The 6,053-nt window shown below is 43.6% G+C and overlaps 1 long non-coding RNA gene across 1 annotated transcript; it reads left to right on the forward strand.

Annotated features, from left to right (window-relative positions):
* Positions 1-4,159: 4,159 nt before the first annotated feature.
* On the forward strand, positions 4,160-5,282 carry LOC138967392 (uncharacterized). The gene is made up of 2 exons (XR_011455940.1): positions 4,160-4,560; positions 4,841-5,282. It is a non-coding gene; the product is annotated as an uncharacterized lncRNA (long non-coding RNA).
* The last annotated feature ends 771 nt before the right edge of the window (positions 5,283-6,053 follow it).

Raw genomic sequence — 6,053 nt, forward strand, 5'->3', positions numbered from 1 at the left:
AAATCTGTTCGAAGCCGCCGGTTGCACCCGTATTTTTCTGTCCGAAGGGAGACACGCGACGTAAGTTTCTGCACAAAATCACCTGTAATTCCTCACAAATGACATATCACAAAACTACCGTTTGTACTTTGGCCTAAGGTGTCATAGCATCATATCATCGATTTGTTTCATTGCTTCAATGTGTTTGTGAACGTTGGCCTTCAAGTATTTACACATTTCAAGCGCATTATGTGTACATTTTGACTTTCCGCAGTTACCAGGGAAATTCAAGCACATGAGAAACACTAGTATTAAGCCTATCAGTCAACACAAGAGACTAGATTAAGAGTTTTACACTGGAAAATTATGCACAACATTTATCCGACCAACATTCTCCTGTGTAAAATGAAAGTAACGGAAACTAATAAATGTAATTACTGTTGTGATGTAACTGATTTCATTGAACACTTCTTTTTTGAATGCCCGGTTGTATACAAATTCTGGAAGTTTATTGAAGAATTTATTTTTCGTACTTTAGAAATTAAGATTGTTTTGAAAGTTAGTGATGTTTTATTTGGTATGCATTTTGTAATGGTGAAAAAGGCAACTATGTATAAATTGAACCACATTATCTTAATCGGAAAGATGTGCGTTAGTATATATAAAAAAACAAATTCGTTTTTACCGTTGGAAAGTATTTTTAATAGGCAGTTACAGATAAGAAGCATTTTTGTGTGAGTGTTCGAAGCACAAAACGTTAAAAAAGTTAGCTTGTTGTACTCGATAAGTTGTATTTAATTCATTGTATGAGATATTGTTAATTGTTGTTATTTATTTGAATAAAAAAATTTGAAAAAAAAAGAAAAAAAAAGAAAAAAAAAGAAGTATTTAGCACAGTTTTTAAGTGTTGGTGATCAGTTGGGCAGTATGATTACCATGTTTAAAAAACAAGACACAGAAACAATTGTAGATTTAGCAAAGTTTTTGTTTTTTGCATTTCAGTTAAGATTGTCAATGTTAAATAATAATGAGGATTAATTGTCAAAAAAAAAAAAAAAAAAAAGTATTAAGTTCTGTGAAATCGAAAGGTTCAACCCGTGTTGGCATCTATTCGTTTTGGTTTGTTCTCGTCGAACGTTTAATCATGTCACACTTCCTGAAAGAAACATATGATTCACTGCATTTCTGCGACAGTTTTATTTTTTGTTTTATAAGTTTGATAAATTATCGCTCTGTCCCTCTAGGCAAAACACAAGACATTCTTGAATTCTCTCCCTCTCTCTCTCTCTCTCTCTCTCTCTCTCTCTCTCTCTCTCTCTCTCTCCTCTCTCTCTCTCTCTCCTTTCTCTCTCTCTCTCTCTCTCTCTCTCTCTCTAGAAGCTACCTCGACAGAGAAGGAGGCACGCTTCATGTGCTTCGGCTTTTCAAACATCTGCTTTACGCTACAGTTGTGTTTTCGTGTTTAAAAGTATACGAAAGTGACCATAAGGAATTGCTTAATCGACAGGGAGTAATTTTGTGCTTTGAATGTGAGGATTTCATTAATTGTCTTCATCACGATGTGTATTCTCTTTGTGCCCGTGATGCCCGATCGGACCGGGCGGTGTGACGTAATGCAGCATCGTGACGCTGGCTCGCCACGCGTGTAGTGGAGCTTATCTGAGAGTATCCCTGTCTGTGCAGCTTTCCTCAGGTCTAGACAGTCTGCCCAGTGTGTGTGTCAGCATGACGCAACTGACTTGTGGTGTGCTCTGTGGTCGTTCTTACTTCCTCTGAGGAGGGGATTTTTCGTGCTCAGTGTCGTCATGCTCCAGTGATCATCTCCCCAGCTGTGGCGTGATTACCCATCGGTGTGTTATGATCTAGTGAGTGTATACACTGTGTGTTGGCTCATAACCAACCCATAAACAGGACCATGTAAAGTTAGTCTGCCCCCCCCCCCCTCTAACACAATGGCCAAAAGTGATGTGCAAAACCATTCCAAAAGTACTCTCTGAAAAACGCAGAAGTGCCATTACTGTCAAATGTCAGTAAGTATGGCACTTAAACTCAACAGCACCACGGGGGACTGGGTCCCCGTTGTAGATACCAAGAAAGATCCCAAACAGCTGACTTTTGAAATTCCCCAAAAATTGATGCCACTTGCGAGACAGGTACTCTACCTCCGCTATATGCGGGATGTAAACAGTGACGACAATTGCTGTGTGCATTGGGTTGACGAAGCAGATAGTCCATTGCGTAAAATAGATGTGCAGGACAATGACAATCTCAACAAAATACCAAACAATTTGCCTTCCCCAGACCTGTACCGCACCAAAATACAAGTAAAGTGCAATAAAAAGAAACTTGTCACAATCACCATTCACTACACGACCGGCACAATTCTGGTACAGGGTACAAAGTGTATCAATTGGCAGGACACCGAGTTCAGGAGCCTGGTGGATTGTATCAACTCCATCTTCCAGCATCCTGAACTTGCCACGTCTCTACGGGCTCACATCTCCCTCCTGTCATTGCCACCCGTTGAGCGAACAAGCAGCGGGGGGCTAGTGTTGCGTGACACCGAGGCCACACCCAACACTCAAAGTCATCAGGCCGAGACCGAGGAACAGCCAACCAGGACGTCCCGGCGACTGAGGGTCAGAGCACATAGCCTCGATTCATCATCTCGTTCTACGGCTGTGCTTGACTCCGCCCCCTCCGAATCGTCTTCTCCTTCATGTCCTGCAACCCCTACCTCGTCCCTCCCCACCCCTATCAACTCACAATCGGCACAATCAAAAGAAATTCCTGAGATGTCCGGTGAACTCGCCTCTGATTCTGCATATCGACCCCCACCCCCTTCTCCCCACCACACTGCCACTGCCGATGACAACCAGTCTTCTTACTGTGGCGAGTGCCCTGCGTCTGTGGTCATAAACTCTGCAAATTGTCCCTCTGCCGCTGACAACCAGTCTGACGTGTGCCCAGGGAACACTGATAGTGATGTCACAGCCGCTGACAACCAGTCTGACGTGTGCCCAGGGAACACTGATAGTGATGTCACAGCCGCTGACAACCAGTCTGACGTGTGCCCAGGGAACACTGATAGTGATGTCACAGCCGCTGACAACCAGTCTGACGTGTGCCCACGGAACACTGATAGTGATGTCACAGCCGCTGACAACCAGTCTGACGTGTGCCCAGGGAACACTGATAGTGATGTCACAGCCGCTGACAACCAGTCTGACGTGTGCCCTGTGAACACTGTTAGTGATACCACAGCCGCTGAGGCGTCTGCCTTCTCTCGGTCTCCAGTCTCTGCGGGCGTCACTAATTCCCCCATAGCACGCACTGCATCACATACCCCATCAGCACACCCAGAACTCGGCTACGAAGAATTCATATCCCTTCTGGAGACAGCAAAAATACAAGTTAAGTCTGAACTAAAACACCACATGAAAATAAAGCATGAAGAAATGCAGGACACGATAAATGCCATGAAAAAAGAAATGGCGGAACTACAAAAGCAGAATCATACACTAAAATCACAAATCGGCGACCAAAAAAAACTGTTCCAAAAGAACCACAAAAGCAAGCTTGACACCGGATCCCAGACTGATGCAGACACAGATGACTCTACCTCACCAATGTCAACGGATATTGAGCTCTCAAACAGGTTCTCTGTGTTAGATCCGTCTGTCTCTGGATCGGTCAGTCAGGCACCTGTCGGTAAAAAGCATGAGCCAATTAAAACGTCTGCTTGTATCAGTGACATTGTCAGTGTTTCCGCACCCACAAACACTTCCTATGCTTCGGCAGTCAGTAAACCAGCAAGTACGAGTGAAGCCTCGAAGGACGTCGGCCGAAAAGAGGCTCAACCAGCATCCTCTATGACAAACAGACCCCAAAACAAAGAACGTTTTGCCCTGACCCCGAGAGGACAACTAGCGGAGTACCGAGTGTCGCCTTCAACAACACACGTCCTGCTGGGCGATTCGGTACTCTGCCCAGTGAAGCCTGACTTAATGTTTCGGGGAAAGGAAACACAGAACCTGAGTGTCTCAGGCCTTGACACAGATGACTTGTCTCACTGGCTGAGGAATATCCCAGAGTGCAAACAAGTGCAACTAGTTGTCGTGCACATAGGTGTAAATACGTGCCGCAGGACCACCATTACAGAGCAAATGTGGACTGTTACGAAGCGGTTTACTCGTATTTGTGGTAATGTGTATTGTTGTAAATAGAATAGACTATAGCGATGGTCAGATATTGGAAAGGGCTATAGGCTGCATACCGTCACGTTGACCGCAGTTGAACCTTTGTGTAACTGACAAGGTTTTTCACGTGCAAGTAATGCAGGCGACAGCTCACTGGCAATGTCATAGCAAGAACGACTTTGTAAAATCAGTCGCCGTCAAGGAGCCAAGCTCGACTCATGTTTTTCGTAACACTTTAGCAGACGGGCTCCTGTTTTAGGTATCTGACTGAAGAAGGATGAAGACTGACGAACTTTCCCTATCAGTGTACGTGATATCTTCCATTTTCATATTCATGCCAGGCCGGCGACTGTACTAAATGTTGGCTTTACACTCTTTTGAGGTATGTTTGAAACCGGTTATATTTTCATGTCATGTTGTCGTATGTGAGAAGAGTGACTGGTTCTGTGTTTAACGTTATTGTGTAGGCCTAAGCTATTGTGCTACACTGCTTAAACATGTGAGGGTTTTACGTAACGTTTTCTTGGCTTTAGAAAACAGGAATTAACGTGTAAATAATTATATTGGCTCATGCAGCTTAATATGTTGGACGAGTGAGTATTTTTATTGTGCGAGTGAAAGAAACTAAAGACAAGTTGACTTATGGACTATAAACTTTACAGTGTTCCAACTGGGGGGTTTTCATCGCCGGAGGCTGAACTGAACCAGTCAACTGCGGCTTGGTGTACATGACCATGGCATGGAGAGCTGGCAGGGTTCTACAGTTAGCCGCCGAGACGAACTGGAAGGATCAAGGACTACGTCAAGCAATGGTTGCGGTGTCGTGAGGACTGGGGCACCCTTGTCAGTCGTCTGAAGGACTTACAGCCATACCAACATCTTGAAAGCCGAAAGATGGCAGTAGGGTAACGTACAGTAGAATACCTATTCGTCTTACCTGTTAAGCTGCTTTGTTTGAGCCAAAAGGTGTCTGCGTCTTGGACTGTAGAGTTTCTTGCGGTGTTGTCGACCTAGAGTACTGGTCGAAGCCCGGAAATGATTTTGTGATGTAAAAAGCTTTGTAAACAATAATAATTAGTCTTGGCAGTGTCAAGATCCATTTAACACCAGGTTTTTGCGTGTGTGAGTGAGTGTGCGCTTGTGCCTTGTAAGCTACGGTAGCGGACAACTATTCAGATTACATTCAAGCCTGTAAACAAATACTAAATTTATAGAGTGGTGTAGAGGCATTTATGATTGTCTAGAAACCGGCCAATAAAGGACCATAACATCTGGCGCAATAAGGGCTATACCACTCCATAACAAATGGCGCCCAATAGTGTTTGTTTGTTTGACCCTTTAGCAGTATTGTTTCTATCTCAAGGCACGTGCGCTTACACGGGTGTGAATGATTGTTTTGTTTGTCCTGTTTATCCAGTAACATTTTCAGATTTGATTTGCTTTTTGATTTGATGTGTTGACTGGTATATTCTTGCAAGGCCAAGGTCTTACTCGAGTTTCATTCATGATATTTTTTTTTAAACAGCTTCTGAACATGACCTGTATATAATTCTTTTGACTTTTTGGATAATCTCTGATCGAGATTCAGAAAATTTCATCGTTTTTTCAACAATTCATTTTCTTTTGAGGAAAGGGGGTGATGTTACGAAGCGGTTTACTCGTATTTGTGGTAATGTGTATTGTTGTAAATAGAATAGACTATAGCGATGGTCAGATATTGGAAAGGGCTATAGGCTGCATACCGTCACGTTGACCGCAGTTGAACCTTTGTGTAACTGACAAGGTTTTTCACGTGCAAGTAATGCAGGCGACAGCTCACTGGCAATGTCATAGCAAGAACGACTTTGTAAAATCAGTCGCCGTCAAGGAGCCAAG

Source organism: Littorina saxatilis, linkage group LG1, assembly GCF_037325665.1.
Source record: "Littorina saxatilis isolate snail1 linkage group LG1, US_GU_Lsax_2.0, whole genome shotgun sequence".
NCBI lineage: Eukaryota > Metazoa > Mollusca > Gastropoda > Littorinimorpha > Littorinidae > Littorina > Littorina saxatilis.